The sequence below is a fragment of the Chionomys nivalis genome, chromosome 9, assembly GCF_950005125.1.
Source record: "Chionomys nivalis chromosome 9, mChiNiv1.1, whole genome shotgun sequence".
Taxonomy (NCBI): domain Eukaryota; kingdom Metazoa; phylum Chordata; class Mammalia; order Rodentia; family Cricetidae; genus Chionomys; species Chionomys nivalis.
This window is the reverse complement of record NC_080094.1, coordinates 80,362,332-80,376,573: the sequence shown is the minus strand read 5'-3', so window position 1 is coordinate 80,376,573 and position 14,242 is coordinate 80,362,332. Positions and strand designations below refer to the sequence as shown.

At 44.3% G+C, this 14,242-nt stretch overlaps 1 protein-coding gene and 1 pseudogene across 1 annotated transcript in view; one reads left to right on the top strand and one right to left on the bottom strand.

Annotated features, from left to right (window-relative positions):
* The window catches only part of Hsd17b12 (hydroxysteroid 17-beta dehydrogenase 12), a 148,064-nt gene that overhangs the window by 115,822 nt on the left and 18,000 nt on the right, over positions 1-14,242 (bottom strand). The gene's annotated exons all lie outside the window — the stretch shown is intronic.
* Positions 4,713-8,786, top strand: LOC130881443 (SH2B adapter protein 1-like; annotated as a pseudogene).

Below are 14,242 nucleotides of genomic sequence, written 5' to 3'. Positions count from 1 at the left end.
TTATATCCTTCTAAAGTCTTTAATGGAGTTAAAAAATAAATAGATAGTTATAATTTTCCTTAGTTATGATAAAAGATAAAATAAATATAAATATTATAACTGTAATTCTTGCTTAATAACTGTTTTGCTATATGTAATCTTACTATGTTAAAATAAAAGCCTTTCTTTTTTGTTTAAACAGAAAAAGGGGAAATGATGGAGGTGGTTCTTGTATTTTATCTGTTGCTTTCATTGGTTAACTAATAAAGAAAACTGCCTTAGCCCATTTATAGGCCAGCCCTTAGGTGGGTGGAGTAAACAGACAGAATGCTGGGAGAAAGAAGCCGAGTCAGGAGTCGCCATGATTCTCCCACTCCTGACAGACGCAGGTTAAGATCTTCCCTGGTAAGCCAGCTCGTGGTACTACACAGAATATTAGAAATGGGTTAGATCAATATGTAAGATCTAGCCAATAAGAGGCTGGAACTAATGGGCCAGGCAGTGATTAAAAGAATACAGTTTCCGTGTAATTATTTCAGGGCGTAAGCTAGCCATGTGGGCGGCTGGGTGCCGGGGACGCAGCCCCGCCGCTCATATTACTACAGAGCTATCTTTTCTTTGTACATTTAGAATTGATTCAGTTAATAAGAAAAATATTTTTCACCTACTTAAATCAGCAGATAAGCACATAAATACTATACTCATATATAATCAAAAAATGTGCTGTTCTCAAAGAAGCTTAGACAACAATATGCCATTTTATTGCTTTTAAAAACTGCTTTAGAGGGTGGGCTTGGTCACGCCTGCAGAACAGAGAAATTTCATCAGATCTCTGTAAGTACAAGTCCAGCCTGGTCTACTTAGCAAATTCCAGACCAGTGAAGGCTACGCAGTGACCCTGTCTCGAGAAAAGAAACAAAAAAAGTTGCTTTAGAATAAAATTGTTGCAGAGATGGCTCAGAAGTTAAGAGCACTGGCTTCTCTTCCAGGTCCTGAGTTCAGTTCCCAGCAACCACATGGTGGCTCACAACCATGTATATTGAGATCTGGTGCCCTATTCCGGCATGCAGGCATACATGCAGGCAGAACACTGTGACATAATAAATAAATGAGTCTTTTTTAAAAATAAAACTGTTTCTAGACTTCTACTTAACCACAAAACTTTCAATCTTTTCTTTATGGTACAGGTGATGTGGTAAGATTTTTATTAGTTTAGTGGACAGAATGTTACAACTATGCTGTAAAACTCAAGGTATCATCTCTCTCCCCAAGCTCATATATTGACATCTGTGTATGAGATCTGCGGTTATCGGGGAAGAGGCCTTGTCTGAGACTGGGGTCCTTACAGGAGAACAGATGGCTACTTGCACCCCAGGAAGTGTGTCCTCTCCTGGCATCATATGCCTTGATCTTGGGCTTCCAAATCTTCAGAGCTGTGAGATAAATGTCTGCTATTCACACCAGCCAGGCTGCAGTGTTCTGTTCATTTGGTTCAAGCCAAAGAAGATTATTTAGCTTTTTGTTATACTTAGTCCAGATTAATTTTTTTATAAGAAGCAAGTAAAACAAAGTAATTTCAGTGGGACTCAGTCTTCAAAGGGATCCAAGCACCATGTATATGCATGTGACGGGCCTCCGTTTAGATGCATTATTTCAAAATGATTTACCAAAGAAACACAATAGTCTCATCAGGGGTTATCCATGTAACTCAGTAACAGCCAGGTTCAGCCTGTGCAGTTCTAGAAGAATTCCATTTGCCTGTTAAGAGTTAACCACAATCCTCACCCCACACACACTAATTTAAAATATGGCTACCTATTAAGAGTACTCAAGGCAAAGGAATAAGCAAGTACAAAAGTTAATTGTTAGCCAAATTTGCTACAAACAATGAGGCCTATATGGTTGGAAAGGAATAAAGAAATTTCATCAGATCTCAGTTTAGCTGTCACCTAAGTGGGAAAGTCTGCCCAATCCTACATAAAAGGGCAGGGATAAACTCTCTTCCTACTCTTCCTCATTCCTCTCTCTCTCTCTCTCTCTCTCTCTCTCTCTCTCTCTCTCTCTCTCTCTCTCTCTCTCCTTTGATTTCACCAGACTTGCCAAATATTTACTTATTGTCTGTCTTCCCATATTAATATGCAAGCTCTATGAAAACAAACACTTTTTCCATTTTGTTCAATGTAATAATACAGCACACTGCAAAATACAACACCCCAAAAGCAATCAAATACTCGTATCTATTAAGACTTCCAGTACAGTGATTGTATGGGATTCCTGAGTGTTCGAATGAGCAAACTCTGATTTTTGGGCATTTCTCTTGGTTGTTTCCTTCTGTTTGTTTCTCTTGTCTAACACAAATGTGATAATTTTTTGTTTTTTCTATTCTATTTTATTTTTGTTTTATTTTATTGTCCCTTAGAACCCTGTTCTTTTAAAAGATAAAAAGGGAGTGGGTCTGGAAGGAAGCGAAGATGGAACGTAACTGGGAAGAGTAGAGGGAGGAGAACTCAAAGAAAGAAAGAGAAACAGGGAAGAGGGGAGGGAGGGAGGGAAGGGGGAGGGGGAGAGAGGAAGCGAAGGAGGGAGGAAAAGAAGGAAAGAAATAAAATAAAATGTAACAAAACTTAGGACTTCCAGGTGAGGTGCCTACAAGTGTCAGCTGAAGGAGAGAGTGAGAATAAGAAAAACTAGATTTATTCCAAAAGCAAACAGGAAAAGATTCAGGAGTCACAAAGCAGGTGAAAAGACACCTGAAAAGTGCAAAAAGATAGCAATACACCTAGCCCAGGTATGTTGGAATTGCAAAGCAATTTGCTTTCTCTTTGCTGAGTGGTACTGGGAATCAAGTCCTCAAGAAGAGGCTGCTCAGAGATGGAGAAATGGCTCAGGGACTAAGAGAACTGACTCCTCTTCTAGGGACCTGAGTTCAGTTCCCAAAGCTCACATCTGTACTTGCAATCCTAGGGATTCTGATGTTCTCTTCTGCCCTCCTTAGACACCAATCACAAATGTGGTGCACAGGCAAACATCTATATACATAAAAATAAAATAATTTTTAAAAAGAATAAGCTGCTCAAGTAAAACCAGAAGAGACAGTCAAGGCTACAGATACATAAAACACAACACAGAAGCCCAAGAAACATGAAAAAGAGAGGAAGTGTGACTCCTTCAAAACATCACATTCTGAACTCACTTACTGAACTCAAAGACCCTAAAATAGGTAAAATGCCAGATGTATACAAAAGTTAATTGATAAAAAAAATTATCAGAATCCTCAAGGAGGATACAAACAAGGTGCCAGAGTAATGCCTCAGAAGTTAAGTGTGCACACGACTCGTCAGGACCAGTTCAGTTCCCAGCACATACAACAGATGGCTCACAACTACCTGTAACTTCAGCTTCCAGGTATCCAACACCCTCTTAAAGTCTCCGTGGGCATTGGACAGACGTACACACAAAAACCCACATTCAGAAACACTCATATGTATCACCTTTTAAAACCTTTTTTAAAAGGAGAATACAAACAGCTATACAAATGCAATCTAGTACCTGGGAAGTCAGCAAATGAAAGAAAGAAAAAATTAACAAAATTGATGAGAGTCAGCAACATGAACAGAAACTCAGCAAATGAGGCAGGGCAATAGCACAAGCAAGCACATACAAACTCACAATGAATAAGCAAAATTGGCCAAAACAACCTGTCAGCAGACCAAAAGCACAGTAACTAATGACATGCACTCACTCCTAGCCAATCACAAGCCAGCAGTGACTGCCCATAGTACCCTCCCCTACTCCTCATGCCCTGACCCCCAAAGAAACAACAGGCAGCAGCAACAAGCCCACAACTGGCACCCAGTGTGAATGGACCTTTTCCTTTTGCTCACCTTCTGGGTCCTCCTTAATACTCTTTTCTGGGCATTTTCCTTTGCGTTTGCTGCCCCGGCTGCTGTACCCATCCCGACTCTCCGCCAGAGTCTTCAGTTCATCCCCTTCGGTTGTTTTCGGTGAGTTGACCCCTACTTTTGTTTTCTATGCCCTTGGCGAGTTGGGGCTTTCTTTTCTATCTCTACATTCCTTGTTTCCCCGTTTCTCTTCCTAGTTAGAACACTCCATCGTGACTCGGTGTGCCCCAGTACCTCCACATAAGGGCTGACCACCCTGGAGGTAGAACCAATAAAGGACCCTCAGTCTGGTCCTTCTCACCCAGAGACACTGTGAGCACAGGGACGCGGCCGCAGAAGTCCCTCACTATAAGCAGCACACTGGGTCTGCAAGCAATACTTTCCCTTCTGTCCTCATCCTTGTGCAGACTCCCTCACAGCCTGAGAACAACTGATGACTTGTCCAAGGCCACTCTTCAGGATTCTCTGAAGGTTCTCCTTGTTTTACAGGGAGTCCCGACTGTTCTTCAGAGTGTGGACTTTTGGACCTTTTCTCTCCACTTCTGTCCCTTCAAAATCCAGTTATGTGACCACCAGTTAAGAGCCATCAGGGCAGTGACTGGTCTCTTAATTCACTGGAAGGCTTTAGCTGTTCGACTGTGGTTGAATCTCCTTTCCCTTGCAGGACTAGAACGTTCTCCTCAGACAGCGGCTACTTCCACTAGTTTGACCCTGGGGCTGAGCACACGGACCAAGATGCAGTTGTTGCCGCTCACCCCGTGTCTTCTGGCTGCTTTCTTCTTTGCTGCCCCCTCCTCATAGGCTCCCCTTGTCCTCCTCCTGGGACCCATTATGAATGGCGCCCCTTCCCCGTATGACGAGACCTTCCATTCTCTCCCAGCGCTGCCACCACCCCCTCTCACAAGTTTGCATGAGTTCTATGAGTCCCATGGGAGGGCTGCTTTCCTGGATCTTGCCCGCCGTTTTCACCTCAACTTGGCCTCCCATCCACAACACACAGAGCCGGGAGCACAAGTTGCCTTTTCTGGCCGCTTTCCTAAGCTATTCCAGCAAAACTTCAAAACTGAGGTGAACCAGGCCTCGCGCTCACTCACCCTACCTGTCTTGGCCCCGTCGAGCCCTGATGTGGAGATTGCACCACCACATGACTCGCCCCTTGAAAACTGCAGGGTGGGTGGGCCCTGGCTGTGTTGGACCTACCTCTATCTTCTGAGGATCTAGCTGGCCCCTTTCCTTCCTCAGTCTCCTCCTACTCTACAATGTCCTCAAAGCTGAAGCTCAAGAAATTCTTTTTCCTCCGTTGAGTGAGTCGCTCAGTCAGAGGCTCTGTATAAGGCATCCGGCAGTGGCGAGGGGCCCTTGACTCTTCCTCCCCAGCTGGACCTCTGGAGACGACATCAGGTCCTCCAGTCCTAGGTGGAAACAGCAACTCCAACTCCTCTGGTGGTGCTGGGACAGTTGGTAGGGGATTGGCTAGTGATGGCACATTCCCTGGGGAGAGATGGGCTCACTGCTTTAAGAGGGCGAGACTGAATCGTGGAGGGGGAACCTTGAAAGACGGGGCAGGGCCTGGTCTACAAGAGCTAGTTCCAGGACAGGAACCAAAAACCTACGGAGAAACCCTGTCTCGAAAAATCCAAAAAACAAAACAAAACAAAACAAACAAAAAAACAAAAAACAAAAAAAAAAAAACAAGAAAGACGGGGCAGGAACGGTACAGAGAGAAGAGCTGCTCAGTTTTATGGGGGCTGAAGAAGGTGACCTCAACCCAGCAGGAGTGGGTTTGGAGGACGGGCAGGCAGCTGGGCTGACCTGGGGTGGGGGTGGGGGGCAGTCTCAGAGGTAAAAGTGTTGCCTACTGCTCCAAAGTGAAGGAGGAAGCGGAAGTCACTTGGAGTTCTTCGCACCACCTAAGGCATCCTGGCCCCGACTCAGCATTCCCTGCTCTACTATCACCGATGTCCGCACAGCCACGGCCCTAGATATGCCTGACAGGGAGAACACGTTTGTGGTTAAGGTATAAGGCCCTTCAGAGCACATTCTGGAGACAACTGATGCGTCTGACGCCCAGAACCCTGTCCTGCTATCAGCCCTCCCCCCCAAGACCCTTTCCCTGGTCCCTGGGACCTCCTTCCTCACAAAGAATAACACAGACAGCCTAGAGTTGCCTTGCCTGAATCATTCAGAGTCTGCCCAGCCAGGATCTGATGCTGGGACCCTGCGATAGTAACAACTGCCTGTCACAGGGGACTTATGGGAGCCTTTCTGACTGGTCATCAGTGCCCTTCTCCTCTAATTGTGCCTCCATCGCCGCCTCCCACTTTGACCTAACGGAACTTCTTCCTCCAGAATTGCCCCCACGCATTCCCATTAAGGAGGGGGCCCCAGCAGGGACAGTTCATCCCCTCTCAAGCACCTAGCCTCATGTGCACACTCCAGACACAGTCACAGGGTCATTCCTGCTCCAATGGGAGTCAGAGGGCGCTGGGGGGCAATCAGCCCCTCTCAGGATATCCTTGGTTCCATGGCATGTTCTCTTGACTCAAGGCTGCCCAGAGGCATTGGCTCCCATGGTGTCTTCCTGGTACATCACAGTGAGACAAGACGTGATGAATATTCCCTCACTTTCAACTTCCAGGGCAAAGCCAAGCACCTGCGTTTGTCACTGAATGAGGAGGGTCAGTGCCAGGTCTAACATCTGTGGTTCCAGTTCAATGAGCTTGAACACTTCCAGGTACACCCTATTCCTCTGGAGTCTGGAGGCTTCAGTGATATTGTCTTTGTCAGCTATGTGCCCTCCCAGGGGCAGCAGGGACAGGAGAAGGCTGGAAGCCATGCAGGGGTGTGTGAGAGCAACCGACGCTACCCCAATTCTCCTTATTTTGAGCAAATACTCAGACAATGGGCCATGTAGCACCAAACCCATTACAATTGGTACTCCATGCTGAAGGCAGTCCTTGACCCCTCAGTTTTCCTCCAATGGCACTCTGTTAATGATGATGTAGCAGAAAGCCAAGCCCGAACGAATTTGTAATCTGGAATTAACATTACCCTCCACATGCTTACTGACCATGGGCAATACACTGACCTGTCTCACAATCCATGACTGGCCTACATGCCTATTGACAACTGTCCAACCTAGCCTTCAAGGCCCTCAAAGTCTGTACACCCCAGGACAGTGGAGGCTATTTCCACAATCTTCTCCAGCAGGCTGTGGAACCATTTCCTAAATTTTTGACCCATGTCACCAATGCTGTTAAAAAGCACGTCCCATCTGGCTCTACCAAGGATATCCTTATTAAACAGCTAACCTGGGAGAGGCTCAACATTATCACCCATAATGACATTACACCTGTTAGAAATAAGGATATTTGTAAGTGGGTGTTGGTCACCCGTGATACTGAAACACAGAACAGGTACATTTCCGCCCTTAGGGCTTCCATCAATGCCTTGGTCAATGTAAAACTTGACAAGGACAATAATTCCACCCTGCCAGACTGTACTTGCTGAGGATGTGGATAGTCTGGTCACTTACATAAGGATTGTCCCAGGGCTCATCCAAAGACCTAATGTCCTAAATGACAAAAGGGCTATCACTGGGCATGAGACTGTAGAAGTTCCCAATGGGTTCTGATATGAATGCTAGACTAGACAATGGCTTCACACTCCTGGTACATGAAATAGGTGGTGTGCCTTGGTTTGCAATGGTTAAGATGAACTGGTTCTCATCCACTAGGCAGATGGCTAGTAGATGTCATTTAAAAGGACCGATTGCACCAATACTTTTGTTCTCTCTGCTGAGGTTACTTAAACATCAGTAGTTTCTTAGAGAGACTTTGGTGTCTTTGTGAGTTAGCTTGAGAGCATTGTGGAACACCTTTAGGTTCTCTTCCAGAGCCAAGGTGGCAGCAGGGAGTTTCTGTGGCTCATGCTCTATGTGCTCAGCCAGCTTCCCAGAACATCTATGCAAATAAGCCATTTGCTGCCCTTCAGGCCAGTCTGCAGCTACTTGTAGTACTTGGTGTACTCCCTGACCCAGGAGTTACAGTTAAAGAGAGAGACTGCAGAGACATTGTCATAAGCAAAGCCAGAAAAAACAACAAACCATTTAGAGAGGAAGTCTGTTTTAAAGTGATTGCTAGGTCCAGTATGAGCATGCCGGATAATCATTTCCCTCAGGACAGATGACTTTCTGCCCTCCGCCTTTTAAAATTAAAGATAAAAAGTTATGCCACACCATCAAAAAATGCCATCCCTCTGGTCATTTTATAGCCTTTACAGATGCCAATAAAACTAATTTTGGGTTAATAATAATGGGAGTTAATCATACAGAAAGAGCCTACACCTAACCAAATCCTGGATCAGTACAACTAGGGAAGTTATTGGTGGTCCTTAAGGTATTGGAAATGACACAATCAGAACCTGTAAATATTTTTTCAGTTAGCCGCTATGCCACACAAGCATGCAAAATATTATCTTTTGCAAAATTAAAGTCCCAAAATGACTTCAGCTCCAAAACCATGCGAACTATTCAAGACTTATTGCAGTGCAGAATACAGCCCTGGCACATGTCCTCCATCATGTCTCAGACAGGGCAGCCAGGAATGTTAGCAACAGGCAACCAAAAGCCTTATTTTAACTATGACAGTGTCCTTGCCTTTGCTGGAACAGGCTAGGCTCCTCTATCAACAATTTCATTTACACAAGCTTTTACCTGGTTTACCCTTGCCCAGCTGTAAACATTTAATCAGAACCTATACAACCAACTCAACACAAGTCCATTCACTGGACCTATCATTCTTTTGCCAAGTATGGGATCACATAAAAATCCCTGCTAGACCCACCTAATCTTGTTGCATGGTGCCTTATGGGAGGGGTGGTGGTGGCTCTAATATTTCTACTTAAGTGTCTCCTACAGCTAAGATCCCGACAACAGTGGGTGAACACGGCAACACTGCAGGTGTTAATGGCTATGGAGCACACTGGACCAAACCTCCAAAAGAGGTGATCCATGCTTGGCTAACGCAAATATAGGAGGCCATTTAAAGTCCTAGTTATTCTAAAAGTCTCCCCTTGTTTCTGACTTCTTGGGACCTTCCGGGGAGCCAATCCTTAGAGGCTCCAAAATGCTGGTGGGGGAGGGTCCCCAAGGTGGCATTATAAAAATCCTTAACTCCCACAAGGTCACCCAATAAAAATAAAATAAAAAGGGTGAGATGAGACAGGGCAATAGCGCAAGCAAGAGCATGCTAACTCACAATGAATGAGCAAAACTGGCCAAAACAACCTGTCAGTGGACCAAAAGCACAGTAACAAATAACAAACACTCCTAGCCAATCACAACACGCCAGCAGCGACTGCCAGTTTCAAAAGGACAACCAACTGCTGTAGTTTAATTTCCCTAACCCCATAAAAACCCCGGCCCTTCCATAATAAAGAACTTTTACATTGCCTTAGTGTCTCCTCACTGCCTACCCCCCAAGAAATGGGAATCGCTCAACAGGCAGCTGCAACAAGCCCGCAGCAAGCAAGGAAACTGAAATTAAAAAAAAAAAAAAAAAAAAAAAAGATTTATGTACAACAGAAATTAAGAACTCAATGAATCAAATATATATGAAACCACAGTGGAGAGCATCACCAAATGACATGGCGGGGCAAGCAATCCAAACATCACTAAGAAAGGAATAAATGACAAGGCCACAATCCAGGCGGGTTCCATTTCCTAGCTACGGTGAGTAACACAGTCGGAAGCAGGCAGAAGAACCTCCGTGGTACACTGTCTTACTGGTGGCTGCATGTATTTACCTTCCTACCAGCAGTTCTTCTCTCTACAAATTCTAGCCAGTATTTATTTGCTTCCTTCCTTTCTTTTCCCTCAGTCTCATGGGCTAGTTAGAATTTTTTTTCATTGGGTTTTTTGAGCAGGGTTTCCTTGTGTAGCCTTGGCTATCCTGAATCTCATTCTGTAAACCAGGCTAACATCAAACTCATAAAGATTTACTTGCTGCTGCCTCCCAAATGCTGGACTTAAAGGCGTGCACCACCACTGCCTAGCTTCTTATTTGCGTTCTTGATGGTAGCCATTCTGGATGTGATGGAATAAAATCTCACAGCAGTTTCAATTTGCATTTCCTTGGTGGTTAGAAATGGTGAACTATTTCAAATATTTGTTGGCCATTTTAATTTCTTTTAAAAATTGTTCGATTTATTAGCACACTGGACTTTTGATGGTGACAGGAGTCACAGACATCACACAGACCCTAACTGCCATAGGACCACAGACACACACCCCATCTCCCACCGCTTGGGGCCACAGGAACCCAGAACTGTACGGCCCTGGCAGCAGCCGGACACTCAGGCCTCAACATGGCCTCAGGGTAGGCCCAGGCCCTAGGCATCTATCTGCACAGCCCTTGGGAGTAAAGGGAGTCACGGACATCAAAGCAGACCCTGGCTGGAGTAGGGCCATGGATCCAGACATGGCCTTCGGCAGCAGCTTGGGCAGGGACAAGACCCAGGTCCTGGGTGGCATCGCAGGTCAGCATGGCCCTAGCAGCAGCATGTCACTCAGACTCCAACATGGCAACCCAGAACCTGAGCTTCCTTGTGGCCTTTGGTGAATACATGGGCCACAGACATCAACCCAGACCCAGCAGCGGTACAGACTGAGACATGACCCTAGGCTACCGCTCAGGCCTAGATGACACCATGGCCCCGGGTGGCAGTGCAGGACTGTATGGCCCAGTAGCAGCATGACCCTCAGATGCCAACGTGGCCCCAGATGTCAGTTCAAGACCCCTGGCACGTACCCAGCCTCTGGCAGTAATAGGAACCACAGATATCAACTCAGACCCTAGCTGCAGTAGGGCCACGACCCAGACATGACATTGGGCTACAGTCCAGACACAGAAGCCTCCATGGCCTCAGGGGGCAGGACAGGTCACTCAGATCAGCTCCTGCTGCATGGCCCCCAGGCACCAATATGGCCACATGTGGCAGCCCAGACCCTGGGCATCCTCATGTCCTTCTGTGATAACAGGAACCCTGACATAAAGTAGACCTGGCTGCGGGCAACGGATCCAGACATGGCTCTCAACAGCAGTTCAGACCCAGATGCCTCCATGGCCCCAGGTGGCAGTGCAGGCCACTCAGATGGGGGAAGGAACCTGTGATGACATGGCCATCAGCCTAGACCCTGTGTGACCTCACAGGGTTCGATGATAACAGGAGTCACAGATGTCAACAAAGACTGTCTTGTCAGCGGCCCAGGACCTGACATCAGCATAGCCCCCAGTAGCAAACAGGCCTCCCCTACCAGTCTGTTCCTCACTGCCTTCACCTCTTCAGATCTGCCACTCTCAACAGAACATAAGCCATTCTGCATCTCCCCCTCTCTCCCAAACCCCACCATATATTGGCTCACCATAATGGCACCCTACCACCCAGTGCCACAAAGTGCCAAACTGGCCTATGGTTTCACCTCCCTGCCCAACGTGAGTGATGACCCTGGGCAGACATGTAAGTGTCCTTCATCCACCAGGCCCTAATAAGATTTTTATTTCTGAAGTTACTATTTCTCTCTGATTTCATTCTTGGCAAGTTTGTGCTTGCTATATACTAAAGCTACTGTTTATTTATTTGAGGCAAGATGTCATGTAGCCTGGACTGGATTAAGATTCACTGTGTATATTAGGATGAACTTTTTGGTTTTGCTATTGTTTGTTTTTATGTTTTGGTTTGTGTGTTTTGTTTTGTTTTTTTACCAGTATTATGCAGTTTTTGTTATTATGTCTCAGTAGTATAATTTGAGTCATGTATTGTGATTTCTCCAGGACTGGTTTGTTGGGGGAAAATATTCTTTCGTTCCTGGCTGCTCCAACCCAAAATAATCACACAGAAATCAGTATTAATTGCAATACTGTTTGGCCCATAGTTTAAGTGTATTTCTGGCTAACTCTTATATCTTAAATCAACCCATTTCTATTAATCTGTGTACTGCCATGTAGGTGTGGCTTACTGGCAAGGTTTCAGTGCATCTAACTACTCTCTCTATATATATCTTTTCCAGTCCGGCTATATTCTGTTAAGCCATTAGTCGAAAGCAGCTTCTTTATTAACCAATACAAGCAACACATACACAGAAGGACTTCCCACACCATTTCCCTTTTTCTGTTTAAATACAAAGGAAGGTTTTAACTTTAATATAGTTAAGATTACATATAATATATAACAAAACAGGTATGAAGCAAGAATTACAGTTACAATATTAATATCTATTTTATCTTCTACCTTAACTAAGGAAAACTATAATTATAACTACCTATTCTTCAACTCCATCAAAGAGTATAGAAGGATATATTACCTAAGTAAACAAGAAGAGAATTGTAAGCAACTTCCAAAATTCTAGAATCAATAGAGACATCTCGCTGCCTGGACAGTCACCCAAAGTTCTTCTGTAATGTGCGGGCATCCATCTTCAGCCTACTGGCCCATAGTATCTGGCAGACTTTTCCATAAAGCAAAAAATTTCAAAGACAGTTTCACCTATGTTGGCAGTTTTTCAGTCCCCTTCTTCTGTGTCCTGCAGAATGTTTGGCAGACTCTTTCATTAAGCAGGAACCCCAAAAGACTGTCTCACCTTTAGGCAAGTCATTTGTCTGTGTGTCCTGTATGTCCAGTTCAAGCAGCATAACATCAAGCAGTCCAGGAAAGAGCAGCCACCTGCCCAAATGGCTAACAAACTCCATAAAGAGCTTCCCCAATGCCCATCTTCCTCTTGAAGTAGATTGGTGCTGCCAGAAGCAGATGTGTCTCATTGTCAAGAAGAGTCATAGTGTTGAAGATCATATTTCTGTTGAAGATCATCTTTCTAACTGAAATATATCTCTATATAACTAGAAAATCTAACTAACATGACTACAAGCTTGACTATTAGAGATGACTATCTATTAACCTGTGTTTCTTAATTATACATTACACTTTTAAATGAGTTGCACAAACACAATACCTTAATCAAGAGCAGAAATATACATATAACAAAATTGACCTTAAATTTGTATCAATAAACCAAGATCTATACCAATGCAAATCTCTATAGCATATCCCCCTTTAAATATAAACAAACATTTATAAACAATATTTGGGAATTTGGGCATAGTTCTCTCCAAAGTGTTCCCTACTTTTTGTTGGGCAAGGGAATTTTTTAGGGGTGTTCACAGCGATATTTCAGGGGATCTTGGTCCATCAAGCCACATTAGTCTGGAAGGAATCCACAGGTTCTCATCCCCTGTGGAAACAAAAGAAGAACCTCTTTTCCAAAGCAACAAATCCTTAGACTCAAATTTTGAAATCAAGATACCTTTAAAATACATATGTTGGTTTAGCTTAGCAGCCCATACAATGAAATGTCACTCTGTACTTAGCTTATCCACAGTCAAAAAAATTTAAAGAAAATACAACATGTACATAATCCAGATTGTATACATTCCATCTTTACATAGCTTTTCTTACTCTATTAATTTTTAATCTATGACTGTCTGTACTCTTTTTATATTACTTTTACTGTCATTACTCTTTTTCCTCTCTCTCTCAAGCCTATGTACATTTATCCAACACTGTGACCAATTTAGAGGTCTTTTTTTTATCTGAATCTATCTTTATTGTGTATCTGTAATCTTTTTCTGATCAGGACTGCTTCTTAAAATGTAAAGTGGCATAGTTAGGGCTAAGGCTGCTTTGCCTTTTGGCTCTTCCCAGTTCAACATAGCGGAAGTCCATTCACTGCCTCTGGACACTGGGTTCTATGAGCCTGGCACCAAGCAGCTGACCTCCAATGCTGGTGGAAATCTACACTGTTCTTGACTTTGAGATGATGAATCCCACTGTCCTGAAAAAGACTTCTGTTGATTGCCACTGGAGAACTTCTAAGCTATAGACTGAGGAGAAATGGAAAAACTGCTCTTGATTTGAATGCAATTTCATAGTTGATCAAAGTCCTCCATATCTAGATATAAAAGTCAGTAACTTTTCTGAACCGGGTGTAGTGGTCTTTGCTTGCTATCCTAGCTCTTGAGAGGAGGAGGAAAAAAGATGCCATGCTCACCACCTCAACTCTGGTTAACCAGTTGTCCCATGATGCCACTGAGTAACTTGCAGCATGCTGTCCACAAACCCCATTCAAGTGCTCAGTCTCCTGAAAGAGTGAGAGTTCCTGCTGGCAGCATGGACCAGGAAACTGCCCTTTTGAAACCGCTCATTTTTTTCTGCTACCACTGAATCAATACGACTTCTCTTTTTTTTTTTTTTTTTTTTTTTTTTTTATTTTCGAGACAGGGTTTCTCCGTAGCTTTTTAGTTCCTGTC